Here is a 10,109-nt window from a genome sequence, read left to right as displayed (position 1 = left end):
TGTTATGCATCATAGTGATGCAACCTCCTTTCAGTTTCATACTGCATGTCAATTGAAATCCTTACTGAAATGCACACCTTCTCAAGATTGCGCTTGACTGGCGTGTCAGGCACTCAATTACAGCTGTTTTATCAAGACAATGTGTTCGTTTTGTAAAATATAGTTCCGGTCTGGTGTGGCACCCCAGCTAACGCACAACGTTGCCACAACGTTGCCACAACGTTTCGTGTTAGCAGGGACTGTCTGCGGCGCGCTGGTGTGTCCCGGACTTTAGAGTAGAGAGACAGTTCATTTGCAAGTATGAGCGGCAGAAACGGATATTGCCTTCCCTTTAAGTAGAGCGTCAGGGACAGCCTCCCTGGCTTACGGCCATACTAGCCTGAATACGCCTGATCTCGGAAGCTAAGCAGGCTCGGGCCTGGTCAGTACTTGGATGGTAGACCGCCTGGGAATACCAGGTGCTGTAAGCTTTTGCATCTTTTACACACCAGAGGGCGACAAATCACGAGTTTTAACTTTGGATACACGCAATTTCATCATTATTTCAGATTTGACTTCCCCAAATACACAGGCATACAATAGATCTTGTTCTCCAACGTAAACGGTCCCTAGTAACTAGGGTACATTCGTAAATAAATTGAGCATCATGGCTAGAAGTGACTAAATGTTGCCTAATCTTTCTCATCGAGAAATGACACAATCACAGCAACACAAAAAGGAACTCCACCGGACAAAGTTCAGTGCTCACAAGGAGCCTCATTCAACACACACGGTTCCATTCCCATTCATGCAAAGCACGAAAGTGTAAAACTTGGGAACATACTTGAGAGCAAAGATCACATTCAATCTCATTCAAGGCACGGATGTGAATGCAACGGGATGAAATTACTGAAATGATGCCTGCCCTCGAACTGTGATGATGGACTACCCGACTCGCCAATAATATTGGGTTCTGGTGTATTGAAATACAGGAGCTGCTGGATTTGTGTGTTTTCTTACCCCCTCACCATAGTTTGTCAAATGTTTAAACAACTGAACTTATATTCAAGGTTTGATTCTCTTCATATGTTTTACTGGTTTACATTTGTCTCAGCAACCTGTTGAATGATTCTTCTGCTTTCAAAACAAAATGACAACAGGATGAATGCACATACTTGAAAATACAATACATGCAATGTTATGCATCATAGTGATGCAACCTCCTTTCAGTTTCATACTGCATGTCAATTGAAATCCTTACTGAAATGCACACCTTCTCAAGATTGCGCTTGACTGGCGTGTCAGGCACTCAATTACAGCTGTTTTATCAAGACAATGTGTTCGTTTTGTAATATATAGTTCCGGTCTGGTGTGGCACCCCAGCTAACGCACGACGTTGCCACAATGTTGCCACAACGTGGCGTGTTAGCAGGGACTGTCTGCGGCGCGCTGGTGTGTCCCAGGCTTTAGAGAAGAGAGACAGTTCAACTGTAAGTATGAACGGCAGAAACGGATATTGCCTTCCCTTTAAGTAGAGCGTCAGGGACAGCCTTCCTGGCTTACGGCCCTACTAGCCTGAATACGCCCGATCTCGTCCGATCTCGGAAGCTAAGCAGGCTTGTTCCTGGTCAGTACTTGCATGGGAGACCGCCTGGGAATACCAGGTGCTGTAAGCTTTTGCATCTTTTACACACCAGAGGGCGACAAATCACGAGTTTTAACTTTGGATACACGCAATTTCATCATTATTTCAGATTTGACTTCCCCAAATACACAGGCATACAATAGATCTTGTTCTCCAACGTAAACGGTCCCTAGTAACTAGGGTACATTTGTAAATAAATTGAGCATCATGGCTAGAAGTGACTAAATGTTGCCTAATCTTTCTCATCGAGAAATGACACAATTACAGCAACACAAAAAGGAACTCCACCGGACAAAGTTCAGTGCTCACAAGGAGCCTCATTCAACACACACGGTTCCATTCCCATTCATGCAAAGCACGAAAGTGTAAAACTTGGGAACATACTTGAGAGCAAAGATCACATTCAATCTCATTCAAGGCACGGATGTGAATGCAACGGGATGAAATTACTGAAATGATGCCTGCCCTCGAACTGTGATGATGGACTACCCGACTCGCCAATAATATTGGGTTCTGGTGAATTGAAATACAGGAGCTGCTGGATTTGTGTGTTTTCTTACCCCCTCACCATAGTTTGTCAAATGTTTAAACAACTGAACTTATATTCAAGGTTTGTTTCTCTTCATATGTTTTACTGGTTTACATTTGTCTCAGCAACCTCAGCAAGAATGATTCTTCTGCTTTCAAAACAAAATGACAACAGGATGAATGCACACACTTGAAAATACAATACATGCAATGTTATGCATCATAGTGATGCAACCTCCTTTCAGTTTCATACTGCATGTCATTTGAAATCCTTATTGAAATGCACACCTTCTCAAGATTGCGCTTGACTGGCGTGTCAGGCACTCAATTACAGCTGTATTATCAAGACAATGTGTTCGTTTTGTAAAATATAGTTCCGGTCTGGTGTGGCACCCCAGCTAACGCACAACGTTGCCACAACGTTTCGTGTTAGCAGGGACTGTCTGCGGCGCGCTGGTGTGTCCCGGACTTTAGAGTAGAGAGACAGTTCAACTGCAAGTATGAGCAGCAGAAACGGATATTGCCTTCCCTTTAAGTAGAGCGTCAGGGACAGCCTCCCTGGCTTACGGCCATACTAGCCTGAATACGCCAGATCTCGTCCGATCTCGGAAGCTAAGCAGGCTAGGGCCTGGTCAGTACTTGGATGGGAGACCGCCTGGGAATACCAGGTGCTGTAAGCTTTTGCATCTTTTACACACCAGAGGGCGACAAATCACGAGTTTTAACTTTGGATACACGCAATTTCATCATTATTTCAGATTTGACTTCCCCAAATACACAGGCATACAATAGATCTTGTTCTCCAACGTAAACGGTCCCTAGTAACTAGGGTACATTCGTAAATAAATTGAGCATCATGGCTAGAAGTGACTAAATGTTGCCTAATCTTTCTCATCGAGAAATGACACAATTACAGCAACACAAAAAGGAACTCCACCGGACAAAGTTCAGTGCTCACAAGGAGCCTCATTCAACACACACGGTTCCATTCCCATTCATGCAAAGCACGAAAGTGTAAAACTTGGGAACATACTTGAGAGCAAAGATCACATTCAATCTCAATCAAGGCACGGATGTGAATGCAACGGGATGAAATTACTGAAATGATGCCTGCCCTCGAACTGTGATGATGGACTACCCGACTCGCCAATAATATTGGGTTCTGGTGTATTGAAATACAGGAGCTGCTGGATTTGTGTGTTTTCTTACCCCCTCACCATAGTTTGTCAAATGTTTAAACAACTGAACTTATATTCAAGGTTTGTTTCTCTTCATATGTTTTACTGGTTTACATTTGTCTCAGCAACCTGTTGAATGATTCTTCTGCTTTCAAAGCAAAATGACAACAGGATGAATGCACACACTTGAAAATACAATACATGCAATGTTATGCATCATAGTGATGCAACCTCCTTTCAGTTTCATACTGCATGTCAATTGAAATCCTTACTGAGATGCACACCTTCTCAAGATTGCGCTTGACAGGCGTGTCAGGAACTCAATTACAGCTGTTTTATCAAGACAATGTGTTCGTTTTGTAAAATATAGTTCCGGTCTGGAGTGGCACCCCAGCTAACGCACAACGTTGCCACAACGTTTCGTGTTAGCAGGGACTGTCTGCGGCGCGCTGGTGTGTCCCGGACTTTAGAGTAGAGAGACAGTTCAACAGCAAGTATGAGCGACAGAAACGGATATTGCCTTCCCTTTAAGTAGAGCGTCAGGGACAGCTTCCCTGGCTTACGGCCATACTAGCCTGAATACGCCCGATCTCGTCCGATCTTGGAAGCTAAGCAGGCTCGGGCCTGGTCAGTACTTGGATGGGAGACCGCCTGGGAATACCAGGTGCTGTAAGTTTTTGCATCTTTTACACACCAGAGGGCAACAAATCACGAGTTTTAACTTTGGATACACGCAATTTCATCATTATTTCAGATTTGACTTCCCCAAATACACAGGCATACAATAGATCTTGTTCTCCAACGTAAACGGTCCCTAGTAACTAGGGTACATTCGTAAATAAATTGAGCATCATGGCTAGAAGTGACTAAATGTTGCCTAATCTTTCTCATCGAGAATTGACACAATTACAGCAACACAAAAAGGAACTCCACCGGACAAAGTTCAGTGCTCACAAGGAGCCTCATTCAACACACACGGTTCCATTCCCATTCATGCAAAGCACGAAAGTGTAAAACTTGGGAACATACTTGAGAGCAAAGATCACATTCAATCTCATTCAAGGCACGGATGTGAATGCAACGGGATGAAATTACTGAAATGATGCCTGCCCTCGAACTGTGATGATGGACTACCCGACTCGCCAATAATATTGGGTTCTGGTGTATTGAAATACAGGAGCTGCTGGATTTGTGTGTTTTCTTACCCCCTCACCATAGTTTGTCAAATGTTTAAACAACTGAACTTATATTCAAGGTTTGTTTCTCTTCATATGTTTTACTGGTTTACATTTGTCTCAGCAACCTGTTGAATGATTCTTCTGCTTTCAAAACAAAATGACAACAGGATGAATGCACACACTTGAAAATACAATACATGCAATGTTATGCATCATAGTGATGCAACCTCCTTTCAGTTTCATACTGCATGTCAATTGAAATCCTTTTTAAAATGCACACCTTCTCAAGATTGCGCTTTACTGGCGTGTCAGGAACTCAATTACAGCTGTATTATCAAGACAATGTGTTCGTTTTGTAAAATATAGTTCCGGTCTGGTGTGGCACCCCAGCTAACGCACAACGTTGCCACAACGTTTCGTGTTAGCAGGGACTGTCTGCGGCGCGCTGGTGTGTCCCGGACTTTAGAGTAGAGAGACAGTTCAACAGCAAGTATGAGCGACAGAAACGGATATTGCCTTCCCTTTAAGTAGAGCGTCAGGGACAGCTTCCCTGGCTTACGGCCATACTAGCCTGAATACGCCCGATCTCGTCCGATCTTGGAAGCTAAGCAGGCTCGGGCCTGGTCAGTACTTGGATGGGAGACCGCCTGGGAATACCAGGTGCTGTAAGTTTTTGCATCTTTTACACACCAGAGGGCAACAAATCACGAGTTTTAACTTTGGATACACGCAATTTCATCATTATTTCAGATTTGACTTCCCCAAATACACAGGCATACAATAGATCTTGTTCTCCAACGTAAACGGTCCCTAGTAACTAGGGTACATTCGTAAATAAATTGAGCATCATGGCTAGAAGTGACTAAATGTTGCCTAATCTTTCTCATCGAGAAATGACACAATTACAGCAACACAGAAAGGAACTCCACCGGACAAAGTTCAGTGCTCACAAGGAGCCTCATTCAACACACACGGTTCCATTCCCATTCATGCAAAGCACGAAAGTGTAAAACTTGGGAACATACTTGAGAGCAAAGATCACATTCAATCTCATTCAAGGCACGGATGTGAATGCAACGGGATGAAATTACTGAAATGATGCCTGCCCTCGAACTGTGATGATGGACTACCCGACTCGCCAATAATATTGGGTTCTGGTGTATTGAAATACAGGAGCTGCTGGATTTGTGTGTTTTCTTACCCCCTCACCATAGTTTGTCAAATGTTTATACAACTGAACTTATATTCAAGGTTTGTTTCTCTTCATATGTTTTACTGGTTTACATTTGTCTCATCAACCTGTTGAATGATTCTTCTGCTTTCAAAACAAAATGACAACAGGATGAATGCACACACTTGAAAATACAATACATGCAATGTTATGCATCATAGTGATGCAACCTCCTTTCAGTTTCATACTGCATGTCAATTGAAATCCTTACTGAAATGCACACCTTCTCAAGATTGCGCTTGACTGGCGTGTCAGGCACTCAATTACAGCTGTTTTATCAAGACAATGTGTTCGTTTTGTAAAATATAGTTCCGGTCTGGTGTGGCACCCCAGCTAACGCACAACGTTGCCACAACTTTTCGTGTTAGCAGGGACTGTCTGCGGTGCGCTGGTGTGTCCCGGACTTTAGAGTAGAGAGACAGTTCAACTGCAAGTATGAGCGGCAGAAACGGATATTGCCTTCCCTTTAAGTAGAGCGTCAGGGACAGCTTCCCCTGCTTACGGCCATACTAGCCTGAATACGCCCGATCTCGTCCGATCTCGGAAGCTAAGCAGGCTCCGGCCTGGTCAGTACTTGGATGGGAGACCGCATGGGAATACCAGGTGCTGTAAGCTTTTGCATCTTTTACACACCAGAGGGCGACAAATCACGAGTTTTAACTTTGGATACACGCAATTTCATCATTATTTCAGATTTGACTTCCCCAAATACACAGGCATACAATAGATCTTGTTCTCCAACGTAAACGGTCCCTAGTAACTAGGGTACATTCGTAAATAAATTGAGCATCATGGCTAGAAGTGACTAAATGTTGCCTAATCTTTCTCATCGAGAAATGACACAATTACAGCAACACAAAAAGGAACTCCACCGGACAAAGTTCAGTGTTCACAAGGAGCCTCATTCAACACACACGGTTCCATTCCCATTCATGCAAAGCACGAAAGTGTAAAACTTGGGAACATACTTGAGAGCAAAGATCACATTCAATCTCATTCAAGGCACGGATGTGAATGCAACGGGATGAAATTACTGAAATGATGCCTGCCCTCGAACTGTGATGATGGACTACCCGACTCGCCAATAATATTGGGTTCTGGTGTATTGAAATACAGGAGCTGCTGGATTTGTGTGTTTTCTTACCCCCTCACCATAGTTTGTCAAATGTTTAAACAACTGAACTTATATTCAAGGTTTGTTTCTCTTCATATGTTTTACTGGTTTACATTTGTCTCAGCAACCTGTTGAATGATTCTTCTGCTTTCAAAACAAAATGACAACAGGATGAATGCACACACTTGAAAATACAATACATGCAATGTTATGCATCATAGTGATGCAACCTCCTTTCAGTTTCATACTGCATGTCAATTGAAATCCTTACTGAAATGCACACCTTCTCAAGATTGCGCTTGACTGGCGTGTCAGGCACTCAATTACAGCTGTTTTATCAAGACAATGTGTTCGTTTTGTAAAATACAGTTACGGTCTGGTGTGGCACCCCAGCTAACGCACAACGTTGCCACAACGTTTCGTGTTAGCAGGGACTGTCTGCGGCGCGCTGGTGTGTCCCGGACTTTAGAGTAGAGAGACAGTTCAACTGCAAGTATGAGCGGCAGAAACGGATATTGCCTTCCCTTTAAGTAGAGCATCAGGGACAGCCTCCCAGGCTTACGGCCATACTAGCCTGAATACGCCCGATCTCGTCCGATCTCGGAAGCTAAGCAGGCTCCGGCCTGGTCAGTACTTGGATGGGAGACTGCCTGGGAATACCAGGTACTGTAAGCTTTTGCATCTTTTACACACCAGAGGGCGACAAATCACGAGTTTTAACTTTGGATACACGCAATTTCTTCATTATTTCAGATTTGACTTCCCCAAATACACAGGCATACAATAGATCTTGTTCTCCAACGTAAACGGTCCCTAGTAACTAGGGTACATTCGTAAATAAATTGAGCATCATGGCTAGAAGTGACTAAATGTTGCCTAATCTTTCTCATCGAGAAATGACACAATTACAGCAACACAAAAAGGAACTCCACCGGACAAAGTTCAGTGCTCACAAGGAGCCTCATTCAACACACACGGTTCCATTCCCATTCATGCAAAGCACGAAAGTGTAAAACTTGGGAACATACTTGAGAGCAAAGATCACATTCAATCTCATTCAAGTCACGGATGTGAATGCAACGGGATGAAATTACTGAAATGATGCCTGCCCTCGAACTGTGATGATGGACTACCCGACTCGCCAATAATATTGGGTTCTGGTGTATTGAAATACAGGAGCTGCTGGATTTGTGTGTTTTCTTACCCCCTCACCATAGTTTGTCAAATGTTTAAACAACTGAACTTATATTCAAGGTTTGTTTCTCTTCATATGTTTTACTGGTTTACATTTGTCTCAGCAACCTGTTGAATGATTCTTCTGCTTTCAAAACAAAATGACAACAGGATGAATGCACACACTTGAAAATACAATACATGCAATGTTATGCATCATAGTGATGCAACCTCCTTTCAGTTTCATACTGCATGGCAATTGAAATCCTTACTGAAATGCACACCTTCTCAAGATTGCGCTTGACTGGCGTGTCAGGCACTCAATTACAGCTGTTTTATCAAGACAATGTGTTCGTTTTGTAAAATATAGTTCCGGTCTGGTGTGGCACCCCAGCTAACGCACAACGTTGCCACAACGTTTCGTGTTAGCAGGGACTGTCTGCGGCGCGCTGGTGTGTCCCGGACTTTAGAGTAGAGAGACAGTTCAACTGCAAGTATGAGCGGCAGAAACGGATATTGCCTTCCCTTTAAGTAGAGCGTCAGGGACAGCCTCCCTGGCTTACGGCCGTACTAGCCTGAATACGCCTGATTTCGTCCGATCTCGGAAGCTAAGCAGGCTCGGGCCTGGTCAGTACTTGGATGGGAGACCGCCTGGGAATACCAGGTGCTGTAAGCTTTTGCACCTTTTACACACCAGAGGGCGACAAATCACGAGTTTTAACTTTGGATTCACACAATTTCATCATTATTTCAGATTTGACTTCCCAAAATACACAGGCATACAATAGATCTTGTTCTCCAACGTAAACGGTCCCTAGTAACTAGGGTACATTCGTAAATAAATTGAGCATCATGGCTAGAATTGACTAAATGTTGCCTAATCTTTCTCTTCGAGAAATGACACAATTACAGCAACACAAAAAGGAACTCCACCGGACAAAGTTCAGTGCTCACAAGGAGCCTCATTCAACACACACGGTTCCATTCCCATTCATGCAAAGCACGAAAGTGTAAAACTTGGGAACATACTTGAGAGCAAAGATCACATTCAATCTAATTCAAGGCACGGATGTGAATGCAACGGGATGAAATTACTGAAATGATGCCTGCCCTCGAACTGTGATGATGGACTACCCGACTCGCCAATAATATTGGGTTCTGGTGTATTGAAATACAGGAGCTGCTGGATTTGTGTGTTTTCTTACCCCCTCACCATAGTTTGTCAAATGTTTAAACAACTGAACTTATATTCAAGGTTTGTTTCTCTTCATATGTTTTACTGGTTTACATTTGTCTCAGCAACCTGTTGAATGATTCTTCTGCTTTCAAAACAAAATGACAACAGGATGAATGCACACACTTGAAAATACAATACATGCAATGTTATGCATCATAGTGATGCAACCTCCTTTTAGTTTCATACTGCATGTCAATTGAAATCCTTACTGAAATGCACACCTTCTCAAGATTGCGCTTGACTGGCGTGTCAGGCACTCAATTACAGCTGTATTATCAAGACAATGTGTTCGTTTTGTAAAATATAGTTCCGGTCTGGTGTGGCACCCCAGTTAACGCACAACGTTGCCACAACGTTGCCACAACGTGGCGTGTTAGCAGGGACTGTCTGCGGCGCACTGGTGTGTCCCGGGCTTTAGAGTAGAGAGACAGTTCAACTGTAAGTATGAACGGCAGAAAAGGATATTGCCTTCCCTTTAAGTAGAGCGTCAGGGACAGCCTCCCTGGCTTACGGCCATACTAGCCTGAATACGCCCGATCTCGTCCGATCTCGGAAACTAAGCAGGCTCTGGCCTGGTCAGTACTTGGATGGGAGACCGCCTGGGAATACCAGGTGCTGTAAGCTTTTGCATCTTTTACACACCAGAGGGCGACAAATCACGAGTTTTAACTTTGGATACACGCAATTTCATCATTATTTCAGATTTGACTTCCCCAAATACACAGGCATACAATACATCTTGTTCTCCAACGTAAACGGTCCCTAGTAACTAGGGTACATTCGTAAATAAATTGAGCATCATGGCTAGAAGTGACTAAATGTTGCCTAATCTTTCTCATCGAGAAA

General features: G+C 43.5%; 8 non-coding genes and 1 pseudogene across 8 annotated transcripts; all 9 read left to right on the top strand.

Annotated features, from left to right (window-relative positions):
- Positions 1-361: 361 nt before the first annotated feature.
- On the top strand, positions 362-470 carry LOC136742296 (uncharacterized; annotated as a pseudogene).
- A 1,066-nt stretch (positions 471-1,536) lies between these two features.
- Positions 1,537-1,655, top strand: LOC136742266 (5S ribosomal RNA). The gene has a single exon (XR_010814885.1). It is a non-coding gene; the product is annotated as a 5S ribosomal RNA (ribosomal RNA).
- A 1,058-nt stretch (positions 1,656-2,713) lies between these two features.
- LOC136742103 (5S ribosomal RNA) lies at positions 2,714-2,832 on the top strand. Its single transcript, XR_010814731.1, has one exon. It is a non-coding gene; the product is annotated as a 5S ribosomal RNA (ribosomal RNA).
- A 1,055-nt stretch (positions 2,833-3,887) lies between these two features.
- Positions 3,888-4,006, top strand: LOC136742161 (5S ribosomal RNA). Its single transcript, XR_010814786.1, has one exon. It is a non-coding gene; the product is annotated as a 5S ribosomal RNA (ribosomal RNA).
- Positions 4,007-5,061: 1,055 nt separating this feature from the next.
- Positions 5,062-5,180, top strand: LOC136742160 (5S ribosomal RNA). The gene has a single exon (XR_010814785.1). It is a non-coding gene; the product is annotated as a 5S ribosomal RNA (ribosomal RNA).
- A 1,055-nt stretch (positions 5,181-6,235) lies between these two features.
- On the top strand, positions 6,236-6,354 carry LOC136742113 (5S ribosomal RNA). The gene has a single exon (XR_010814741.1). It is a non-coding gene; the product is annotated as a 5S ribosomal RNA (ribosomal RNA).
- Positions 6,355-7,409: 1,055 nt separating this feature from the next.
- On the top strand, positions 7,410-7,528 carry LOC136742225 (5S ribosomal RNA). The gene has a single exon (XR_010814849.1). It is a non-coding gene; the product is annotated as a 5S ribosomal RNA (ribosomal RNA).
- A 1,055-nt stretch (positions 7,529-8,583) lies between these two features.
- LOC136742216 (5S ribosomal RNA) lies at positions 8,584-8,702 on the top strand. Its single transcript, XR_010814840.1, has one exon. It is a non-coding gene; the product is annotated as a 5S ribosomal RNA (ribosomal RNA).
- Positions 8,703-9,768: 1,066 nt separating this feature from the next.
- On the top strand, positions 9,769-9,887 carry LOC136742201 (5S ribosomal RNA). Its single transcript, XR_010814826.1, has one exon. It is a non-coding gene; the product is annotated as a 5S ribosomal RNA (ribosomal RNA).
- The last annotated feature ends 222 nt before the right edge of the window (positions 9,888-10,109 follow it).

This window comes from Amia ocellicauda, unplaced genomic scaffold (genome assembly GCF_036373705.1).
Source record: "Amia ocellicauda isolate fAmiCal2 unplaced genomic scaffold, fAmiCal2.hap1 HAP1_SCAFFOLD_73, whole genome shotgun sequence".
NCBI classification, from domain to species: Eukaryota; Metazoa; Chordata; class Actinopteri; order Amiiformes; family Amiidae; genus Amia; species Amia ocellicauda.
This window is presented reverse-complemented; position numbering and strand designations above follow the sequence as displayed.